Genomic DNA, 24,966 nt, shown 5'->3' on the forward strand with positions numbered 1-24,966 from the left:
TCCATGAGCATGGAATATTTTTCCATCTCTTTGTGTCTTCCTCAATTTCTTTCAGAAGTGTTCTATAGTTTTTAGGGTATAGATCCTTTACCTCTTTGGTGAGGTTTATTCCTAGGTATCTTATGCTTTTGGGTGCAATTGTAAATGGGATTGACTCCTTAATTTCTCTTTCTTCAGTCTCATTGTTAGAGTATAGAAATGCCACTGACTTCTGGGCATTGATTTTGTATCCTGCCATGCTACCGAATTGCTGTATGAGTTCTAGCAATCTTGGGGTGGAGGCTTTTGGGTTTTCTATGTAGAGTATCATGTCATCGGTGAAGAGGGAGAGTTTGACTTCTTCTTTGCGAATCTGAATGCCTTTAATGTCTTTTTGTTGTCTGATTGCTGAGGCTAGGACTTCCAGTACTATGTTGAATAGCAGTGGTGAGAGTGGACATCCCTGTCGTGTTCCTGATCTTAGGGTAAAGGCTCTCAGTGCTTCCCCATTGAGAATGATATTTGCTGTAGGCTTTTCGTAGATGGCTTTTAAGATGTCGAGGAAAGTTCCCTCTATCCCTACACTCTGAAGAGTTTTGATCAGGAATGGATGCTGTATTTTGTCAAATGCTTTCTCTGCATCTAATGAGAGGATCATATGGTTCTTGGTTTTTCTCTTCCTGATATGATGAATCACACTGATTGTTTTATGAGTGTTGAACCAGCCTTGTGTCCCAGGGTTAAATCCTACTTGGTCATGGTGAATAATTTTCTTAATGTGCTGTTGGATCCTATTGGCTAGTATCTTGTTGAGAATTTTTGCATCCATGTTCATCAGGGATATTGGTCTGTAATTCTCCTTTTTGGTGGGGTCTTTGTCTGGTTTTGGAATTAAGGTGATGCTGGCCTCATAGAACGAAACAGCTTTAGTAGAATAGGTATGATTTCTTCTTTAAACGTTTGATAGAATTCCCCTGGGAAGCTATCTGGCCCTGGACTTTTGTGTCTTGGGAGGTTTTTGATGACTGCTTCAATTTCCTCCCTGGTTATTGGCCTGTTCAGGTTTTCTATTTCTTCCTGTTCCAGTTTTGGTAGTTTGTGGCTTTCCAGGAATGCGTCCATTTCTTCTAGATTGCCTAATTTATTGGCGTATAGCTGTTCATAATATCTTTTTAAAATCGTTTGTATTTCCTTGGTGTTGGTAGTGATCTCTCCTTTCTCATTCATGATTTTATTAATTTGAGTCTCCTCTCTCTTCTTTTTAATAAGGTTGGCTAATGGTTTATCTATCTTATTAATTCTTTCAAAGAACCAACTCCTGGTTCTGTTGATCTGTTCCATAGTTCTTCTGGTCTCGATTTCGTTGAGTTCTGCTCGAATTTTAATTAACTTTCTTCTTCTGCTGGGCGTGGGGTCAATCTGCTGTTTTTTCTCTAGCTCCTTTATGTGTAAGGTTAGCTTTTGTATTTGAGTTCTTTCCAGTTTTTGAATGGATGCTTGTATTGCGATGTATTTCCCCCTTAGGACTGCTTTTGCTGCATCCCAAAGATTTTGAATGGTTGTATCTTCATTCTCATTAGTTTCCATGAATCTTTTTAATTCTTCCTTAATTTCCTGGTTGACCCTTTCATCTTTTAGCAGGATGGTCCTTAACCTCCACGTGTTTGAGGTCCTTCCAAACTTCTTGTTGTGATTTAGTTCTAATTTCAAGGCATTATGGTCTGATAATATGCAGGGGACGATCCCAATCTTTTGGTATCGGTTCAGACCTGATTTGTGACCCAGTATGTGGTCTATTCTGGAGAAAGTTCCATGTGCACTTGAGAAGAATGTGTATTCAGTTGAGTTTGGATGTAAAGTTCTGTAGATATCTGTGAAATCCATCTGGTCCAGTGTATCATTTAAAGCTCTCGTTTCTTTGGATATGTTGTGCTTAGAAGACCTATTGAGGGTAGAAAGAGCTAGATTGAAGTCACCAAGTATAAGTGTATTATTATCTAAGTATTTCTTCACTTTGGTTATTAATTGGTTTAAATATTTGGCAGCTCCCACATTCGGGGCATATATATTGAGGATTGTTAAGTCCTCTTGTTGGATAGATCCTTTAAGTATGAGATAGTGTCCCTCTTCATCCCTCACTACAGTCTTCGGGGTAAATTTTAGTTTATCTGATATAAGGATGGCTACCCCTGCTTTCTTTTGAGGACCACTTGAATGGTAAATGGTTCTCCAACCTTTTATTTTCAGGCTGTAGGTGTCCTTCTGTCTAAAATGAGTCTCTTGTAGACAGCAAATAGATGGGTCCTGTTTTTTTATCCAGTCTGAAACCCTGCGCCTTTTGATGGGGTCATTAAGCCTGTTCACGTTCAGAGTTACTATTGAAAGATATGAGTTCAGTGTCATCATGATATCTATTCAGTCCTTGTTTTTGTGGATTGTGGCACTGAACTTCTTCTTAAAGGGGAATTTTAAGAGCCCCCCTTAAAACTTGCAGAGCTGGTTTGGAGGTCACATATTCTTTCAGTTCCTGCCTGTCTTGGAAGCTCTTTATCTCTCCTTCCATTTTGAATGAGAGCCTTGCTGGATAAAGTATTCTTGGTTGCATGTTCTTCTCATTTAGGACCCTGAATATATCCTGCCAGCCCTTTCTGGCCTGCCAGGTCTCTGTGGAGAGGTCTGCTGTTACCCTAATATTCTTCCCCATAAAAGTCAGGGATTTCTTGTCTCTTGCTGCTTTAAGGATCTTCTCTTTATCTTTGGAATTTGCAAGCTTCACTATTAAATGTCGAGGTGTTGAACGGTTTTTATTGATTTTAGGGGGGGATCTCTCTCTTTCCATTTAGTGGATCTTTGAAGAAACAGTAGGATGTTCACAAGTTGTTGTAGGGCCAGAAATCATACCATAAAGAGGTAAATAAGACAGTTTGAGCCTCTAATGAAAGAGTTCTAGAACCAGTTGTCCAATGACTAGCAGATAATGCCTGTGGAGATGTTATTGAAAGGTAAGTAAAGTCAAACTCTAAATACCATTCAAGTCCTGGTCCTAGGACACTTGAGCAACACCCAACCCAGAGCCTGCCATCAAGTTCATGTTATTGTTGCTCATAGAGCAGTGTGTGCAAACAGTAGCATTCCAAACACGCTTTCACCTGTGCTCATTCTTGATTTAGGTTGCACGCATGTGAACAATCATATATGGAAGGACCTTCAAACATTAAAGGTTTTCAATTCAAAATTTCCAGCGTCTTATGGAGATCTTGCTTTCTAGGATTTCAGATGTTGCAGGAAATAATAATTATAATCTCAATAATAGTAATATTTTAATTTTATAGTGTGCTTAAGAGTTTACAGAATATTTTCATGCACTGTCTTATTCCACAATGTACAACACATAACTTTAGCCAAGATGAAGTTGTAGAAAGTTATCAGTAGAGTGTGTGACATAGTTTTACATATGGCTTTTGTAGGTGCCTAGGGCAGGCCACCCCAAAATGTGCCACTTTGGCATACTGATTATTTTTTTTAAGATTTTATTTATTCATTCATGAGAGACAGAGAAAGAGAGAGGGGGAGAGAGAGAGAGAGAGGCAGAGACACAGGCAGAGGGAGAAGCAGGTTCCATGCAGGGAGCCCAATGTGGGACTCGATCCCCGGACTCCAGGATCACATCCTGGACCAAAGGCAGGTGCTAAACCACTGAGCCACCCAGAGATCCTTACTGATTTTTTTAAATGAAAGTTAAGAGACAACCTGCACAAGAAGGACGCTCAGAATGTTTTCTGTCCCGCTGAAAGCAGGAAATAAATCTCCCTCATAAAATGTACTCTCCCTGTATCAGTAGCTAAAGAGGCTTTGTTATCACCAGGGATGGGGAACTGAAAGCTGAGAAGGCTTGTTACTTTTTACTAATTCACTACCATAGCCCAAATCCTGTTTAGAATTCTTTACTAATTGAAACCCCAAAGTTAGGTTTTCTTTGTCCTGTCAATTTCTCACAGACATGTTAACTCTTTGTCTAAAAAAGTATGAAAACTCCCTGTCTTGGTCATTTCTTTGTTTTTTTTTTTAAGATTTTATTGATTCATTTAAGAGAGAGAGAGAGAGAAAGGGGGGGCACAAGCAGGGAGGGGGCAGAGGAAGAGGGAGAAGCACTCCCTGCTGAGTGGGGAGCCCAATGCGGGCCTCAATCCCAGGACCTTGGGATCATGACCTGAGCCAAAGGCAGATGCTTAACTGACTGAGCCACCCAGGTGCCCCTGTCTTGGTCATTTCTTTAGGTCTCAATTTCATTATTGGGCCTCCATGTACATGTAACAAAACTTTGATTTTCTTCCATTCTTCATTTGTCTCATAAACATTTGATTCTTAGTCCTGCTAGACAAAGCTTGGACCAAGGAGAATTTCTTCCTCCCCTTCACTAATTATCCCAGATTACATCTATCACTGTAAGATGTTCGGCATTCCCAGAAGCCCCTTCCCTGATCCCCAACCCCCCCACTACTACATCCCTTGGTTTTACATTATCCCTCACCCCTTCCCAGTGTCTGAAACCTTTCCACTGCCTTCTGGAACTTGTCAGCAAAATCATTCATATCCCGCAGCTCTTCTCTCAATGTTTCTTTTCCCTTCTTCCTTTAGAATCTAGCTGAAACCTGACACTGCTTTCCTTGAAGACCTCTCACCTTGTGCCTCGAACCATAGTCTGTAGATGACTATAGTAGAAGGAGGTAATCTGATAGCATGGGGTTCAAAGCCAGGGGGTGGTAATTAGGAAAGAGGGAGGGGCTAGAAGGGGACCTAGGGAGCCAAAGGAATACCTTCCTCTCCTCCAGGTGCCACCATCTAGGTGATTTCAGTCTCACATGGCTGATTCAACATATTGTCCTTTCACTTCCTTGACCTTCTCTCCTCCACATAATTGTATCTGCCATCCAATCTCATTCATTCACTCCCATAACCATGCTCTCTCCCCAATTACAATTGCGAGCCTTCCAATCTCATTACCACCTCTGATCTTTCTAATCCACTCTCTCCAGTACCTCTGAACCCAACAATCCTTGACCACACAAGAATCTAGAATCCTTTAATCCTACAGCCTTGGCATCCCCATCACTCCCTTACACCTTTACCTCTCCCTCTATCGAGTTTAAGGCTCATGATTCAATCCCTCACAAACATTCAAACTCTCTTGCATCTCTCTTTCATCTTCATACTTGGGCAAAAATAACCCCAGTTAAGTTCGGCTCTCTGCCTATTTTGCACTTCACACATGTACACTTGAACACAGATGGAGAAAGACACAAAATCATGTTGACTACTTAGCATTCATGGGCCAAGATCCTCAACTCAACAGGTCACTTAAGGCTGCCAGAGCAATAAGAGCACAGGACCCAGTTCATCCACTCTCCCACCTTCCTAAATAGCTATTCCACACTTTCATCTCACCTTAAACCCCCAGCCCCTCTTCCCTCAACCTTATTCTCAGCTCATGACCTTACATCTTATTTCACTGAGAAAATAGAAATAATCAAAAGAGAAATTCTATGAGCTCCCACCATCACTGCTTCCATTTGCCTAAACCTTTGTCTATATATGGTACTTTCTCTTCTATTACTAGAATAAATTCTGTTCTAGAGCAGGCCAACACCTCCACCCATGCACTAGGTTCTATCTCCTCTCACCGACTCAAGAATATCAAACCAGCAATTATTCCTTCTCTGTCTTGCTTTAATATTTTCTCTAATTCTTGTATAATTCCTTAAACATATATTCTATTTTTTCCTATCTTCACAACAAGAGTTTCTTTTGACCACATTTCCCCCTCCAGTCTCTGCTCTATTTCTCCCCTTCCCACTACAATTACAAAAGAGTTATGATTCACCATGCCCAATTAGAGAAGTCCATACTATCTATTTCCAATACCGAAAAGACGACTTATGTTCCCTCGTGAACACACCCTAATCTGGCATTTGCCCCAGCCATTACATTGAAACTGCTCTTTTCACAGCCAGCAATGACCTTCATGTTGCTTAATCCCATGGACATTTCTGAGTCTTCCACCTTACTGTCCCATCGACAGCATTTAATGCAGTTGTTACTTCTTTTGACTTGAAATACATTCTCTATTGACTATCAGCACACCAAACCTCCAGTCTTTTTTTCTATTTCATTAGCTGATCTATCTTACCCTCTTTAACTGGTACCTATCATCTCTCCAAACTCTTAATGATCAAGTACTTGAGGGCTTAGCCATTAACCCAATTCTCACTCTATTCCTACTGATGGGGAACCCTGACTGATCTCCACCTGGATGTCTAATAGGTGCCCGCAAATTGAACATGTCAGAAACTAAATTTAAATTACCTTTTTACTCTTCTCTATCTCTATTAAAGACAATTTCTTCCTTCCAATTCCTCAGGCTCAAAACTGAAGTCATTTTTTTTACTCCTCTTTCTTTCACTTCATACCCAAGCTGTCATGAAATTTCTTGGCTCTACCTTGAAAATATAACCAGAATATGATTACTTCTTGCTACCACCCTGGCCTTAGCCACCATTATCTCCTGCCTAGATTGTCACAAAAGCATCTTTATTGGTTTCCCTGCTTCTATGATTTCCCTATTTTAGTCTGCATCCCCACAGAAGAAAAGTAAACTTGTTAAAATATAAAAGAACCTTCCAGTGGCTTCCCATCTCACTTACATTGAAAAAAAAAACCCCACCAAGGTCATCACCTAGCTTACAAGGTCTATTTTATATGTTTAACTATCTGTAGCCAACCAGTAGACAGCAACCTTCAATAGAGGTTAGGGATATTTAAGTCTTTTGTTTACAATAAATACGTCATAAATAAATGAGTGCATCAGGGGTGCCTGGGTGGCTCAGTTGGTTAAGCATCCACCTCTTGGATACAACTCAGGTTGTGATCTCAGGGTTGTGAAATCAAGCCCCATACCAGGCTCCACACTCAGCTTGGAGTCTGCTTGAGATTCTCTCTCTGTCTCTGTCTCTCTCTGTCCCTCCCCACTCAAATAAATAAATAAATCTTTAAATTAATCAATAAATAAGCAAGTACATCAGGCATTCCAGGTAATGTAAAATATGACATTCACTATCTCAGAAAGATATCTGCACCCTCATGTTCACTGCAGCATTATTCACAAGAGCCAAGACATGGAAAAACCAAAATGTCCATTGATGCATGAATGAATAAAGAACATGTAGTATATACAATGTAATACTATTCAGCCATTAAAAAAGGAAATTGTACCATTTGCAACAACATGGATGGCCCTTGAGGGCATTATGTTAAGTGAAATAAATCAGACAAAGAAAGACAAACACTATGTGTTGTCACTTGTATATGGAATCTATAAAAAGCCAAATTCATAGAAATTGAGAGTAGATTGGTGGTTTCCAGGGGTTGAGGGGTGAGGGATAACAGGGAGATATTTTGCCAAAGGGTACAAACTTCCAGGTATCACATGAATACACTCTGGAGATGTAATGTACAGTTAACAACAGTGTATGGTATACTTGAAAGCCCCTAAGAGAGTCTCACCATAACAACAACAACAAAATGGCAATTACGTGAGCTGAAGGATTAATCATATTTATTGTAGGAAACATTTTACAATATATATGTATATCAAATCATTATGTTGTATACCTTAAACTTATATAGTGTTATGTGTCAATTAAACCTCAGTAAAGCTGGAAACAAATCTTAAAAAAGAAATGTGATATTAAACTTTCTGTGATGCATTTCTTTTAGTCTGACATCTTATACTTGGCTGAGGTAAGGAGATGGTAATACTAATCAAACACCACAACGAAAGCATCTAACACTTATGCTATATATCCACAGTGAGCTAAGGATCTTGATAAGTGTATTATTACGCATTGTCTACAATACTTTCAACAACTCTGCAAAGTAACTGAAACTCAACAAGATTAACTCACCATCCTACGGTCACCAAGCTGTTAACTATCTGACCAAGATTAAAGTCAAGTTCTAGCTAAAACTGCCGTTGCACTCTTTCCAGATTACACACTAATGCTTCCATGTAGAGCTTATGGCAGTTTCTGTGGCTTCTGTATTTCCACCAAAATGTCCTTCCATCAAAATCCCCTACTGCTGAGTCACATCTTGCTTTGTACTGTACTTAGAAGCACAAGATAATTTTATTGGAGATGACTGACCGTCAAGGTATGTTAATACCTTACACTGAAGTAAAGGAATTGCCTGGAGTTGGGTCCACCAAAAATTTCTGATGGCACTGACTGAAGTATTGATTGCTGCCTGCCTATACAAATGTCACATCCAGAACATGAGCCAGGGCAAGGAGGAAGTCCCACAACTCTCTCTGGGATCTGTAGGGTCAGTGTGGCAGGTGTAATGGTGTTCTGTACACTGCTACATAGATGGTCAGAATGCTGAGTTTTTAACAAGGATGAACCTATATTATCAAGTAAGTCCTATATAAGCAGAACCTAAGTCTTTTGAACAGAGCATGTAACTACATTTTTAGAAAAGTATGAGTGAGCAATAATGAATACTAAGTACACTATAATCTGATATTCCCTTCTACCTACTGGGCTCTCTTTGAATATCTCATCCTGCACATTTGGAGCCTTTGATGAACATTTCCCCATTTCCCCCCAGTCTCCAGGCCTAGTATCCCCCATTCTATTCTGATAAAAGTTCTACTCTCTTAGATTCCACATATAAGTGAGACCATGCAGTATTCATTTTTCTGTATCTGGCTTATTTCACTCAGTATGTCTTCCAAGTTCATCAATGTTGTTGCAAATACAGGAATTCCCTCTTTTTAAAGGATGAATAATATTCCATTGTTTTATATCTTTTTTCCTCACATTTTCTTTTTTCATTCTTCCAATGATTGACACTTAGGTTGTTCTCATACCCTGGCTATTGTGAATAATGTTGCAATGAACATAGGAGTAGGGCTATCTCTTCAAACTATTCTATTTCCGGGGCACCTGATTGGCTCAGTCAGTTAAGCATCTGCCTTCAGCTCAAGTTATCATCCTAGAGTCCTGGGATAGAGCCCTGAACCAGGCTCCCTGCTCAGTGGAGAATCTGCTTCTCCGTATTCCTTCCCCTGCTCCTTCTCTCTCTTTCTCACTCATTCTTTCACTATCAAATAAATAAATAAAATCTTTTTTTTGAATATTCTATTTCCATTGGCTATATATCCAGAAGTGAGATTGCAGGACCATATGGTGGTTCTATTTTTAATTTTTTGAGTGACCTCCAGGCTGGCTTTGATTTACATTTGTCTGATGATTAGTGATGTTCAGCACATCTTTTCATACACCTGTTGGCATTTGTATGTCTTATTTGGAGAAAAGTGTATTTGGGTCCTTTGCTCATTTTTCACTCCATTTATTTGTTTCTTGCTATGGAATTGAGTTCCTTTTATATTTTGGATATTTCAGGTATATGGTTTGCAAATGTTTTCTACCACTCTGTAGGTTGTCTCTTCATTCTGTTGATTCATCCCCTTGCTGAGAAGAGGCTTTTACCTTGATGCAATCCCATTTACTTATTTTTGCTTCTGTTGCATGGGTTTTATGATCATATTAGGAAAATCATTGTACAGACCTATGTCAAGTTTTTTTTCCCTGTTTTTTTTTCCTTGCAGTTTTGTTGTATATGATGTGAAATAAGGATCCAATTTTATTATTCTACATGTGGGGACCCAGTTTTTCTAATGCCATTAATTGATGAGACTATCCTTTCCCTACTGTGTGTTTTTGGAAAATTTGTCCAAGATTGGTTTATCATATATATGTGGATTCATATATGCACTCACTAATTGTTCCATTGGTCTATATGTCTCTTTTTTATGCCAGTACCATACTGTATTAATACTATAACTTTGTAGTGTATTTTGGAATCCAGCAGTGTAATGACTCTATCTTTATTTTTATTGCTCAAAATGTCTTTGGCTATTTGGGCTATTTTGTGGTTCCACAGGAATTTTAGGATTGTTTTTTCTATTCCTGTGAAAAATTTCATTGGGATTTTGATGGGGATTGCATTCAGTCTATATATGGCTTTGGGTAGTGTGGACATTTTAACAGTATTTCTTTCCAATCTATGAACACAGGATATCTTTACATTTAAATGTATATTTTTAATTTCTTTTACCAATATTTTATAGTTTCCAGTGTACAGATCTTTCACCTCTAATTAAATTTATATTCCTCAGTATTTTACTTCTTTTGATGCTGTCATAAAGGGGGCTATTTTCTTATTTTCCAGACATTTTGTTTTTAGAATAGAAATGCAATTGAGTTTTGTATGTTGAATTTGTATACTGAAATATCTTTAAAAAGTATATTTGCACAGTTTGTTAATCTATTGAATCTGTTGTCATTTTAAGAAACAATAAATGAAAATGTTTGGTATAACCAGTGTTTTGTATCTGTTGGTTTTTTTTAAGTGTGCAGACATTCAAAGATCATTTATTAATTAACTGAGGTATAAGATATTAAGGTTAAAGATGTGAAAATCCCAACTTAGTTAACACATTAAATCTTTATGAGTGATAGCATTTTAAAAATTACATAAAATTAAATCCTTCAAAGAGACATCCATTACTGTCACTCAATTTAGTTTAACATAATCTTCTATATAAAATTTTTAAATTTCACACAATTTGTGGAAACAATGATAACTTTTTAAGCTCATTAAACCAATATAGGAACTATTGGAAATTTAAGTTATAAGGAATTTAATGCTGGTTTGAACAAATCAAAATATTATACTAGCAAACTAATTTTTTAAAGATTGATTCATGCTACATAACTTATTTTATCTTGAAACTAAATCACTTTGTTATAATCTTGCAGCTGTAGTGTTAAAAAGGCTATTATGTGCGTATATTTTTCAGTGTCCACAAAAAGAAACACCATGTAATAATTTTCCCTTTTTTTAGTCTTTTAAACAATTCTGGTTGCTTATCTAGACTAGATATCCTTAGAGTGCATGTAAAATAATTATTTTGGTTGATCTTTGAAGTTTCATAAGATAGGAAAGAGAAGCTGGGGTGGCGATGGAAAAGAGCCAGCTCCAGGCAAGGATAGGGAAGATGGTTCAGATGCACAAAAACAGATTTTACATATCCACAAAAGGGAGTGACACAGCTGGTTTGGGCATAACTTGGACCACTGAGAATTTTATCAGATCATACAGTTAAAAAGCCAGCACTTACTAATCCTCAAAGCACAGAAAAGAAGGAACGAATGCCTCTCATGTTAAAAATATATATATGTATATATGATCTCTCTTTGAGACAAGCAAGATGGACAATCTTCTCAGGGGATTTTGCCTTTTGTACTAAGGTACCCTTCAAATGAAAAACATTGTTCATATCAAAAGCTCCCCAAAGTGGCACTGCTATTCCAAATCGTTTCTGTTGACATCCTTCTAGTAAGAAAAATAAGCATACAATTCAGCCATATAGTGAGAAAACATGACAGAAGCAAGTGCTCAGCCTGTAAAAGGCAGGGTTGTACAAGTTTCCTACCCCTGTGAGAACTGAACAATCTGTAAGAATGATGCTCATATAACTCAGTGTCTCTGGTGTTTGGCCAAAGGTTGACCATCACCACTCAGAGGCCAAATAAAAACTCCCAATTCTGGGTAGATAAAACTGAACAGGGCAACTCTCTGGGACACAAAGGCAGAAATGAAGAGGAAGTCCTTTTAAGATCTTTAAATGGTGCCCAGGACAGTATTTGTCCAAATCACACTTGCCTGTAGAGACCCTCTGAACTTCTCAGTCCCCAGGACCTGGGCATGGATGACTTACTGGACTATACCCACTGTCTCCCTATAGGGTTTTCTTCTTATGGCCAAACAACATTCAAGACACTAGAACAGTACACAAATCCTAAGAGGAAGTAGCAGAAGGCACTAAAACAATTTTACCAAGGAAAAATATAAAAACGATTGGGTAACAAAGATATCTCAAGAGACTTCACTCCTAAGAAAACAAAATAAGCCCAATGCTGATGGGCTTCAGTGAAATACTGAAGGTAAATTCAGCATGAATTTAGCTCTCAGCTATGGACAGGGTAGCCTGTCAAGCAGAGAGAAATACAAGGATCTCCAATATGTGCAGTTTTACTGAGTTGAGAGTCTTGATCCAAAGAAGAGAGTATATCAGCTGAATCTCAGTGGAATGTCCATTTCTGTCAATGCCCTCAAAACCAAAGACCGCTAGAAACACACCATTAGTTAAACAGGTTGTGTATATTACTCACTGCAAGGAGGAAGAATGCACGCCATGGGGGAACGTTTCTAGGAGAGGGTGTTAGAAAGAACTTATAAAGGATTGGGGCTTATATTAGGGGATTCTGGGGAAGCTTTTAAAAAACAGAGCTTTGTTCTGGATTGGATGCTATCAGGAAGTGGGATAATTCTATGATTGGCTATTTTATTTTAATTTTTTAAGATTTTTTTTTATTATTTGAGAGAGAGAGCACAAATGGGGGTGGAGGAGTGGCAGAGGGAGAGGGAGAAGCAGACTCCCTGCTGAGCAGGAAGCCCAAAGTGGGACTCAATCCCAGGACCCTGAGATCATGACCTGAGCTGAAGGGAGATGCTTAACTGACTGAGCTTAACTGAAATAGCCCCTATAATTGGCTATTTCAACAAATCCTCCCTATGGGGAGGACAGACCAGAGTTGGGCTAAAGCTATAATTGGTAAAGAAGCATCAGTCACTCTTATTAGACAGGATGGGGGAACAATGGTATTCTGTGTCTTGGATAATGTTCACGTTTTGTCTGCATCCAGGCATGATTATGAAATAGTCTTTTTGTCTTGATCCATCACAGTCACAGAGTGGTCTCGTTGGGCATTGATGATTTGTGATACTGTTTATGTCCAACAAAAGAATACCAAGGCCCAGCAGTGAGTGCCAGACCGTCACATGATGACACCTAAACATAGTGATCATACAAGTCTAGCTTCTGGCTGCCAGCAACTAGTTTTCCCTTTCTCATCGTAATCCAAGCCCCCATTTCCTTGAGTCAGCGGGCATTTCCTCTGAAGACAGGTAGTTAATAGCATAAGCAATGGAGAAAAATGCTTCCACCAGAGAATAACTGGGGATTAAGGGTGACAAGCAAAGCCTATGTCAAAGGTATATTGTTTAATTATCAAGAAATGTCTCAAATTGGCTCCCATACAGAATAATGGAAGTAGGGAGAGATAAATATGCATTAAGATGTTCTAAAGTCTGTCTTTTTCATAAATAGTTCAAGCGGGCTTATTTAAGAGCCTATTTTGAGCTGGATTTCTAGTTAAAAGTAAAAGTGTCTAAATAAGAACAATATACCCTTTTTGCTCAGCACAGAAAAGCTCTATAATTTGCGGTAGAGATAATAGAACTGGTACACAGACAAAACCAAAGCTTGTAAAAATCTGTTTATCACTGGCCTAATAATAAGCCATCCCCTCTTAGTCTTTTCATTCGCAATTGATTTCTGGAGGTTGGAAACAAGGTTGTGACTCAGGAGTTTAAAGTCGGTAGAACAAATTTGCTGCCTGCGTGTCATGCAGGCTTGTGGGCAGCAATGGACTGGAAGGGAACAGAAAGAAATCTGGAGTCCTAAAACGGGTTTGGGAAAGAGGTCAGGTAAGCAATTGGAGTGAGGACGGAAGAGCCTCTCACATCCCACTGGCCTCCAATATCCATGTTGACTGGCAGGCCTTCACGGGTTGATGAAGAACTAGAAACATCAGGCGCATCCACGACATCTGCCCATAAAGAAAGGGCAGCGTTACCCAGGCAACTGTAGGTACTTCTCAGTGGGAGCCTCACCTGAACATTTAGCCTTGCAGAACAGCTCAGGTCATGTAAGAGTTCACCCAAAGAAAGCCTAAAGAGGATTCAAACAATCCTCTTGCAGGATGGAGTCAAATACAAAGCCAAAGTAGACACCTAGAAAACAGGTCATTCTCAAATACAGATATTATGTTGTCTGGTAGTAGAGATGGGCTTTGAGTGAGCATTTTGTTTTGTTTTGTCTTGAAAACCATTGTTCAGCTGCCAAAGCTCCTGAAATGGCTTCCTAACACAACCCACGTTCTTCCTGTTGTTTGTTGTAGAGTCTCTAGCTTGGGCCAGAACAAGAGCAATTTCATGAGAATGACCTGGGTCCTAGGCTCTATGCTAAGAGCTTTACATACCTCGTTTCTACTCCTCCCAACAGTCCTGCAAAGTGGGTGCTAAGGCCCCCATTTTAGAGAAGGAAATGGATACTCAAAGGTATCTTTTTTTAAAAAAAATCTACTTCTGTATTTCAGAGAAAGAGCATGTGGTGGGGAGGGGCAGAGAGTCCCAAGCCGACTTCAGGCTGAGCCTAGTGTGGAGCTCGATGTCACAGCCCATGAGATCATGACAGGAGCTGATAGCAAGAGTCAGACATCCAACTGACTGAACCACCCAGGCACCCCTCAAAGATATTACACATTAACCAGATTCAAAATAACTGGATCCTGGGTTCTCTCGTTCCTATATTAAGGCACCCAGCTTTCTCAGGGCACCTCTACTTATCTTCAGCATCGGCACTTACCAGGCACGTCCCCTCGATCGCTTCACAAAACCTGTCACCTTTGCCAACAAGCTACTCTCCACCTCCCTGGTTGCTCAGGGCTACTGTCTCTCACCATAGCTCCTTAGCTCCATCATCTCCCACCAGAGAGATGCACAACCCAGGATGAGGGACTTGTAATAATGGTTTTTCTGAGTCTTGGCCATTTGGTGACTCTTTCTCCTGTGTCCACTTTCTTTAATTTTTAAAGATTTTTTTTAATTTTCAGGATTCCTGGGTGGTTCAATGGTTGAGCATCTGCCTTTGGCTCAGGGCATGATCCCGGGGTCCTGGGATCAAGTCCCACATTGGGCTTCCTACATGGAGCCTGCTTCTCCCTCTGCCTGTGTCTCTGCCTCTCTGTGTCTCTCATGAATAAATAAATAAAATCTTTAAAAATTTTTTATTTATTTTAGAGACTGTGACAGAGATAGTGAGAGAGAGAGCAAGAACAGGGAGGAAAAGATGAAGCCAACTCCCCGCTGAGCAGGGAGCCCAATGCAGAGCTTGAACCCAGGACCCTGAGATCATGACCTGAGCCTAAGGCAGATGCTTAACCGATTGAACCACCTGATGCCCCCAGTATCCACTTCCTGTGCCTACCCAGCTGCCCCATCGATGCAGTTTTCCACCTCCAAAATCACTGTCACATACACATTAAGTAACATGGAATGTAATAGAGAAAGACGGTACAGTAAGAGGTATAAATTTGTCAAACTGCAACAGTGTTTAAGCTGCCATACATCGCTTTTAATTTTTAATTTAGGAGAAACAAAAACACAAAGGGCTCCAGAGAGAGGCAGGAGCCTCAGAGGCCCATGAGAGAAAGCGGTGTAGCAATGCCACTGATGACACCACCCTCCAACACTCTTCCGGCGTCACCCCCTGACTCACCTCTGAAGGCCTACACAGCAGTCGCTTAGACACTGAAAACCCTCACACGGGGGTGGGTGAGGACGGTTATGACAAATGCCTGCCTACTTTCATTGACAATGATTTCCTGTCTATTCTGTTTGGAAACTGTCTCATGCCTTTCCACATATTTAATCTAGAGTGGGTGCCCAACCTGCACGTGCCAGTGGAGCCTTCAGGAACTTTTTAACTCGGTGCTTCTCATCCAATGAGAAACCCATTTTACTGCCCACTCCTCACCCTCTGACCTGCCAAATTACCTGCCACCTTATAATCAGAGCCCAAGCCTATCAAATATCATGGTAAGTGTTGGTGACACTGACCAAAGGAAGTAAATAACCATCAAAGCATTGAACACGGCATCTATTTTCTCTAGAAATCAAGCATTATTTCCAAAGGCAATGGCAAGATCAAATATTTTCTTTACAGTGAGGCACAATTACACTTGTAAATCGTAAAATTAATGTTTGAACCAACACGAGAAAAGATGTCAGCTTCATGTGCACGTTATTGTTCTATAAAATAAAAGCTTTGTGTTCACCTTATTGCTCTATAAATACGAAATTTTAACACCGTTGAGGAGGAAGAGATGAGATATCGAGATATATTGAACTACATCAGATGTGCCAAATCTCAGTATGTATAAATTCAAACTCACTCATATAATATTTCAGAGAAACTCATTCGGTGCATATCAAAGGAAAATACAATCGTGAATAGTTACATTGAACATAATTTCAAAATTTTTTTAAAATCTTACTTATAATGACTTAAAATATCTCTCTTAAAGAATCTGCATAGTCACAATATTTAACACAAGGACATAGAATGTGTGAAATAAAAGCCAGAAACTACTGGCAGATAATAAATAAATGGAATGACTTCCCTGTTATTTCATCCCCTTATTCCAGTCTCTCTAAAGCCTCTGCAGAGATACATTTCTGTCAATTGATGCTACTTTTGAATAAAGAAATTGTGCACACAGTAGCCTCACACTGGATTATGAGCCCCACATCATATGTCATTACCATCTCCAAGTCACAAAATGTTATTAGAAGCTTTCCCAATTTTCACAGAGAAAGTCTGAGCAAGAATAAAAGAATTTGAGGATACATTCAAAGAGCAAATTACCTTCAAGTCTGGATGAGAGGCAGAAAGTTCTGGAACAAAACCAAAAGCTCCATGTTTGGCTCTGGAAGGAGGGTATTCTGATGAGGACGTGAGGCTGATCTGCCCAATTTTACTTTCCTTGCTGTGTATTATTTCTCTTTTTTTTTCCTAGGACCCCTTGCTTCTACTTGCCACAGTGGCCTCAGGTGAGGGGAGCAGGGTAGCTAAAAGAAACACATGTTGGCATGATGAGTGATCGTCCACCATTACTTTGGATATAGGCTGCATCTCTGTAAAAATGAGACATCAATTACATTTCAGGCAACTCATATTATGGGGAAACTCAAGGAAGTAACCTCCCTCATTCACAGGAGGATCAAGTCACCTTGGTGCCCTGTCCCCTTCTCTACCCCCCAACCCTGCAAAAATAAAATAAAATACAAAGTCAGCTCCTTTCTTCCAGGGCAGGACCACGGTTAGGACCACATAAAGGAGCCAGGATCCACATAGAGCAAGACAGGTAAGCATGAGAAATGCCCTGCAGAGGAGCAGATGCCTTCCTTCTTGCACACACATGTACACACACACACACACACACAGTAGGCCGAACAAGGCCAGAGTAGCAGCAGATAAGTGAGAGGCAACACGGTAGTAGTGGCGGGAGGCCTTAACGGGGAGAATGCCTAGTCAGCACCCCAGTGAGCAAGATGCGAAGAAGAGGACTTCATATTTTTCAAAGATTATTAAAAGAATTACTTTTTCAAATGCATTTCTCCATTATTCATTCATATTTAAGGCTATGAATATGATGCATAACAAAACATTAAAAATTTCTTTATACTGGGACACCTGGGTGGCTCAGCAGCTGAGCATCTGCCTTTGGCTCAGGGCATGATCCTGGGGTCCCGGGATCGGGTCCTGCATCGGGCTTCCTGCATGGGGCCTGCTTCTCCCTACACCTGTGTCTCTGCCTCTCTCTCTATGACTCTCATGAATAAATAAATTTTAAAGATCTTTTAAAATTTTCATTTATACTGACATACTACCAGAGAGCAGAAATTTTCAGGTGCCCTCTTTGTTACTGGAACAATCTTTTTTTTTTTCTTTTGTTGCTTTTGACTGCAATTACAGTGATTTGGTAGTCAAGAGAGTTTGGGTAGCAAATGACCGATCTCCTCAAGCTACACAAGGCTGTGAAAAGAGGTTTTCCTGGTTTATGAGAGCAGGCAGGAAAGACAGGGTCAGGAGAGAGTTGATGACTGAGCACATTCAGAAGTATTTGCAGATTTGGTCACCGAGCCCTCCTTTGTTCGTAGGCATAAAGGAAAACACAACTGTCAGAGTAACCTGACATTCTAGTGAATAGTGAAGCTGTCAGGACATTGCTGATCACCGTGTATGACTTGGGGTTTTGTTTGGGGGTTTTTATTTTTTGAAGCATTCTATATTCACCACCATATATGTTCCTCTCCCCCACCAAAATTAAAATTAAATGGAATTAGAAGAAATAATGAATACATAAAACACTCACACATGGAAACCATCTCACTGGGGATTTGTGGTGGCGGTAGTAAAGTAGCGCAGCTGCCATCATATGCTTTATGAAATTATTATCATCCCTCTCTGGAATTTCAACTGTGTTTGGCCAATTTGTTCCATTCCGGTTTAATATAATGCTATGTTTTTGACTAGGTGTAGATATTTTAAACCACAATTGCAATCCCTCCTACACGCATGCATATCTTTTAAAACACATTCATTTTTGAATGATTACATCAATTAACTGGAACAGGCTGAAGTTGAAGTGAATAGGGAGCATCATAACCATTCAACTATTTCTAGAAAACCAGAAAAGATGCTTTTATCAAAACAGAGATTGCGGCGGACAGGGATGACAGAAAGGGGAGGAGCATAAAGGTGCTCTAAACCCCCGTGAAGGACTGTCCAGTGTCAGGGAAGGCTGCGTGCCCTAGCAACAGAGAGCCCATCCGGGTTCCAACTGGGCTGGGATGCTTAAGGAGGGAGGGTGCCCTTGTGTGAGAAAGACAAGACAGGGAGAGGAAGGCAAATCATAAGATGCTGAAGTCTGGATGGTAAGCCACTGTTTGTTTCCAGAGAGGACAAAAATGCTCTGTGTGCATCCGCCCAATGCCACAGTCCAGGGGCCATGTGACCAGCGATCTCTTCTGTACCCAAGTAGAGAAGAATGTTTTATGCTCTAACAGAAGCGTCTTTTGTCCTTTAAAATACTTATTTGTCAATCTGGAATATTCCAGGATACAGAAAAGAACAAAAAGGAATAGCAAACACCTTTGTACCCACCCAAAGGGAGGAAATGTCAATTAACCCTTTGGCTGTTTATCTCACATCCTTGTTGGGGTGCAGTAGCAGAGACCTAGCCACTGCTGGTTGGTCCCCAATGTCTCTTCTTGCCTTTTCTTTAGTAGCAGAACCCCAGATTGAGCTGGGCACAGAGCTTCCCGGAAGAAAGGGCTGTATACCCCAGCCTCCTCCCAGGCTCAGTGTGAAAAGCGTGACTAAGTTACAGCCAATAGGGTGTGAGTGAAAAGGGCACCCTTCCCCCAGTCCCCTTGGCTTCACATTTCACAGTATCATACCAGTAAGGGTCTGGGAGTGGAAGAGCCCCAGTCGCTGACCCTGTGAAACCATCACAGCTACCCTGAACTTCTCATACCTGGGCTGTTAATTTGAAAGCAAAAGAAACTTCGATCTTGTCTAAGCCACTCTTACCTGAGGTTATCTATTGCAGGAGCCAATTCTATATCCTAACTAACATAGCCTTTCACTGGACAAATGTCCCTTGCACGTTTACTATATACCAGGTACTCTCCTAGGCCCTAGGGATAGGGTAATAAATAGACAAAAACTCCTACCCTCCTGGAGCTTACATTCTAGCAGGGGAGACACAGAGAGAAAATCAAGCAGGAAGGATAGGGATGGTGTGGGAGCTGCAATTGTGGATAGAGTGGCCATTAAAAGGATGCAGTACCATTTACTGAAATAAGGAAGCAGGAGCAGGGTTTGCTGAGAGATCAAGACTCTGGTTATTGCCACAGACTCAATGCTTCTGGTCCCCCTCAAATTCCTATGTTGGAACTTCATCCCCAATGTGATGGTATTAGGAAGTGGGGCGTTTGGGAGATGTTTCTGGCAGGAGAGTAGAGCCCTCATGAATGGGGTTAGTGCTCTTATTTGAAAAGGCCCCCGAGAGTTCCTTTGCTCCTTCCACCATGTGGGGTCAGCAGTGAGAAGATGGTTAAGCAGACTCTCATCAGACACCCAGTGCCCTGATCATGGGCTTCCCAGGCTGCAGAATCATGAGAAAGAGGCTTCTGTTTTTTAGAAGCCAGCCGGTCTCTGGCATTCTGTTACAGCAGCCTGGAGGGACTAAGACAGTTTGGGGCACGTTAATTTTGAGATGTCTCTCAGATGCTCAGTTGGAGACAGTAAGTAGCCGGATGTGTGAATTGGGAGTTGAACGCAGGGATCGAGCAGAGAGTCACTAGACTAGAGGGGACATAGAAAGCCATGATCCTGGATGAGATCACATAGGGGATTCTCGGAAACAGAGAGCAAAAGACATCCAAGGACCTAGTCTTGGGCGCTTCAAGGTATGGAAGTTGGGAAGATGAGGAGGATCTAGCAAGGGAGACTGAGGAGGAGCCCTCGGAAAGGTAAGAGGAAAGCCCAAGAGAGTTCCAGAAGTCAGGTGAAGGTAGTATTTCCGGAAGTAGAGAGGAATCCCTGTGTCCACTGCTATTGAAAGATCAAGAGATGAGATGCGGGGGGTGGGGGGGTGTACTAGGACAAGGAGAGCTATGGAGGCAGTTTGGTGACTATTAGCTGGCTGCCTTAGCGAAGGCACTGGTTTATTCTTTTCCCCAGGTAAGGATTATATTTTTCCAGAGTTAAAAGGATATAAAAAGGCATCCGTTCAGCCATTCAACCCCGACTACAGGGTCCTTGACAGCTGCTGGCACAGCCTTTGCTTAAGCACTTTAATGGCACTTAGTGCTCAGCTCTGTAAAACGATCAGTTCCAGTTTTCGGTGAAAACCCCACTGGCTCCTTGTGCGGAATTGGCGCGCATTTTAAAGTCTACTCATGAGTCACAGTTTGGCTTTTTTGGGTCATGCAACATACAGCCCTGCTGTCGGGTCTGCAGGAGGCACTTCTGGTATTTGGGAAAATGTCTGGGTCTTTAACCTCCACCAGGCAGGTAGGTCCCTGTCCCCGGGCACCCATGGCCTGTGCCCATCAGGCACTGCATCAGGCCTGTTAAGCACTTGACCTCCTGAGAGTGAGGCTTAGGGAGTCCTGGAGGTGGAGTTTGCACAGGACCCCCGAGTCCATGCTCTCAGCCCCTCTGTGATGTGCTCCCTCAAGCCCTGGGTTTACCTGCCTCATTTTACCCACAGGTAACTCGGGACTATGGGGCCAGACATTTTATAGGGCCCCATCTGCCTCTCTAAGGAATCATGACTCCAGTCGAAAAGCAAGGTTTATGGGAAGAGCTGCTCTATCACTCTTTCCTAGCTTGCTTTTTAAGAACTCAGATTACTTGCAGGTGGTGTATTTGTATTAGAGAGAAAAGGTGACCTTTCTTGGCATGTGAGTTTTAAGCCTGCCAGCAGCAATGCAGACAGACATCAGGTATATTCTTCTATCCAGCGGGGTTTGGGGTATGATACTGAACCTGACCTACTTGTGATCCCCATTTGGGTTAATTAGCTTTGCAATGCTTTTCATATCTCCACTCCGGCCCTCAACCTACCTGCCATAGAAGTAGGCAGACTAGCAAGGGAATCTGGGATGGTGTATATTTAACCTCATTGCTGGAGAAAAGAATCCTCAGTGTACTTGGCCTCCTTGTACTGGGACAATACAGAATAGTATGTAAAGAGAATAGCAAAGAGGCACCACACATTTTTTTCTTAGGGTTCCCTGCTTTGGAGGGGGGGAGGAGAATCAATATTTAATTTCAACCTCAGGTTTTGAAAAAAATGTGAAACTGCGGTTGTTTCCGTATCAGATAAAGAGGGTTTTGGCGTAGTGCATGAAGTGTGACTGGGTAATCATGAGACTTGGTGTCTTAGTGATTCAACTCAGCAAATATTATCAAGCAGCTACTGGATGAAAGCCATTGAGCCAAGAGAGAAAGGAGCTACAGAGATGAACGGGCCCTATTCTCTGATCTGCAGGGAAATGGAACAAAAACAGATGTAACTGGAGGATTAAAATTTCTCTGACATTGTTGACAGAGGTTAAATAAGGAGCAAAGAGGACCCTGATGATACCGGGTGATCACTCCAAGGAAAGAGACAACTGCCATGTCCGGGTTCCATTTTGGAATAGTGGTTTGGTGTGGACCAAAACAGGTGGATCCCCAAGGGGGTTTTCCAAGAGAACTTCTTTACCTGCATTCACAGAAAGGATTGGGAAGCTGAACGGGTCAGGGAACCTTTCAGGGACTCTGAGACTTGTGGCTCTTTAAAGGTTCAAGGTCGGCTGAAATAGTTACAGTACTCAACCAGAAGGCCATGTTTCCCTTTGGGAATATGGAACTTGGCTGCAGGAATCGCCTGAAAGACCCCTGAGGCAGGAGGACCCGAAAACCGTGCAGGTCATCGAGGAGCCGTGTAAGCCACCCAGGCCATGGGGAGGGAAGCAGGCTCACAAGGCTGCACGACCATCAAGTCGGGCGTAGCCGTCAAACACTCAGATGCTGCCACCACCAACCTATATGGACAGTGCCCCAAGATGCCATCCAGGCGCATTCTGAGCCACGGTGGTACCATCGCTTCGCTGGCCCAAGTCAAAAGCCTCATACAAATACCACATTTTCATTGAAACCAGGGCATTGTCCTAATAACTCATGGTTTCATAGTGCTTTCTATTAAAGCATGCTGTCTTGCATCTCACGTAATCTGCGTAACAACGCCAACATATGACACAGGCAGGACAGAAAGTATCCCTGAGTCACACATTCAAGAACTGGCCTGCTGACAAAGCATGAGAGACTCCTAACTCTGGGAAATGAAGATGGGGTAGTGGAAGGGGAGGTGGGCGAGGGGTTGGGGTGACTGGGTGATGGGCACTGAGGGGGGCACTTGAGCACTGGGGGTTATGCTAAATGATGGCAAAGTGAACTCCAATAAAAAAAAATTAAAATAAAATAAAAAAGAACTGGCCCGCTCAGAGGTTAATCAATCTGCTTAAACACCTTAAGATGAATAATAAGCAGTGGGGCCACATCCAGCTCAGTCCAACCCACACAGCACGTCCTAGGTGCTCACTGCAAGACAGAAGAATCACATAAAACACCATCCTGAGGCCCTCACCCGCTGGTAGCAAAGCCGACGTGAACTACTAAGGTCAAAGGCACTGTCCTAAATGCTCAGACACACGGAAAGCATGAAGAGGGGGCGCCCAATCTAGAGGGTGAGGGCTATCAGGGAAAGCTTCCTGGAGGAGAGGACACCTGAACGGAGACTTAGAGACCTAGCAGGGGCCCTGGGAGTGTGTGGGACTGCGGAGGGAGACAGCTAGTGGTGTAAAGCAGGATGCACGGGGGAGGAACTCCAAACAGTAGGCCAGTCTCTCCCTTGGCTGACTTCTGCTCTCGGCATAATGAACCTGGCAGTGCCCTCAGAGAACGCCGTTCTGCTACCCCCTTCCCTTTCCCTGCTTTTTCTTCTGCCACCATGCTTTTCTACTTCATTCCTGCCTCTTGTTGCTTTTTAAGGTTTATTTACTTATTTACTTTTAGAGACACAGAGAGAGAACAGGGAGGAAGGCAGAGGGGGATGGAGAAGCGGATCCCCCCACTGAGCAGGGACCTGAGCGGTCTCAGGACCCCAAGATCATGACCTGAGCTCAAATCAAGAGTCCTTTGCTTACCCAACTGAGCTACCCAAGCACCCCTCTCTTTGCTGTTTTAAATTCAGTAAATGTCACTTCCTCCAGGAAGTCCTCCTAGGTCCATCCTATTACTATGTCCTCCTCTGCATAAAGGTCAAAGTATTTGATGTCCTTTGCCTAGTACACTCCGGACTGTACAGATTCCGCCCTAAGGGAGTTCATAGCTGTTGGAGAACAGCATCCCATGCCTCATGCAATGCTTGGCTCACAGAAGGCAATTGCTGAGGATTTTGAGCAATGCAGGGACCAAAGAAATGACCTAGGGGCGCCTGGGTGGCTCAGTCAGTTAAGCATCTGCCTTCGGCTCAGGTCATGATCCCAGGGTCCTGGGATCAAGCCCCCACATCAGGCTCCCTGCTGAGCAGGGAGTCTACTTCTCCCTCTCCCTCTGCCTCTTCCCCTGCTTGTGCGCTCACTCTCTCTCTCAAATAAATAAATAAAATCTTAAGAAAAAAAAAGAAATGACCCAGAACAGGAATTTGCGCTAAGGAAAAATACAAAATTCAGATAGAGCTTGCTATGCACATGTTTATCACAGTGGTGTGTAGCATAACAACAACAACAACAAAAAAAAAAAAAACAGGAATAAAAAAATGTTTACCAAATGTTTACCAATAGGAATAGAAGTGGATGAACTATGGTGTAACTCTGTGGAGTGATGTCTACATTGCAGAGATGGTTGATTTTCCAAACAGTTTACAATTAAAATATCAGTTTCACAGGCAATAAAATTACTTATGGAAAGAAACAGTCCTGGAAATGTTAGAAACTACAGGAGGCCCAGAGAAAGCACTTTTCACCCAGATTCCTTTATCATTTGGGATTTAATCAGGGAGATAGAAGGCATTTTGGATGGAAGAGCCCTCCACCCCTACCTCCCCCCACCCAGACAGAGCCGCATATACAAGAATTAAAGGTGCCAGGAGAGAAAAGGTCAAGGGAATCACACAGACAATCTAGTAACATCAAAGCAGTGGAGAAATGACCCTGGACAGGAATGTGTGCTAATTTGTGCCTTTCTGGAAGTCTGAGATGCAAGTGATTCTCAAGAAACTCCCCATTAAATGGCTTCAAACCCCAGGCCCGCTCATGTCGGCCTGCACCTGTCTTCCAAAAATAATAGCTTCTATTCCTCTCCTGCATTCCAAACTGTTGTGCACAGGTGACCCTCTTGTTGAAAGGCTGTAACCCTGAGCCATACGGGTGAGGGAATTCTGGGGACAGAAGACTAGTTGCCGGCTCCTCCTTAGAAATGTGAAGGCGTGGCAGTAAAATTGAACGACAACCAGCAATTCAGCCCAACTCCCAAGAGGACACAGGCCCTAACGGAAGCATCCAGATCTTCCTGAATGTATTGTGGACTGGTGCAGGGAGGGGAGGATGAACCTGAGA

At 41.9% G+C, this 24,966-nt stretch overlaps 1 protein-coding gene across 8 annotated transcripts in view; it reads right to left on the minus strand.

Annotated features, from left to right (window-relative positions):
* The window catches only part of LOC140627348 (RNA polymerase II elongation factor ELL2-like), a 114,759-nt gene that overhangs the window by 77,217 nt on the left and 12,576 nt on the right, over nucleotides 1-24,966 (minus strand). For 6 of the 8 annotated variants that reach the window (XR_012026146.1, XM_072815562.1, XM_072815567.1 and 3 more), the window contains exon 3: nucleotides 16,655-16,857. The exons of 1 other annotated variant lie outside the window; for it this stretch is intronic. The gene's annotated coding sequence lies outside the window, so the exon portion shown is untranslated. Of the gene's footprint in view, nucleotides 1-1,782; nucleotides 1,922-16,654; nucleotides 16,858-24,966 lie in introns of those variants that run through there. One more of the 8 variants, XR_012026147.1, reaches the window with a different exon arrangement.

The sequence above is a fragment of the Canis lupus genome, chromosome X (genome assembly GCF_048164855.1).
Source record: "Canis lupus baileyi chromosome X, mCanLup2.hap1, whole genome shotgun sequence".
Lineage (NCBI taxonomy): Eukaryota > Metazoa > Chordata > Mammalia > Carnivora > Canidae > Canis > Canis lupus.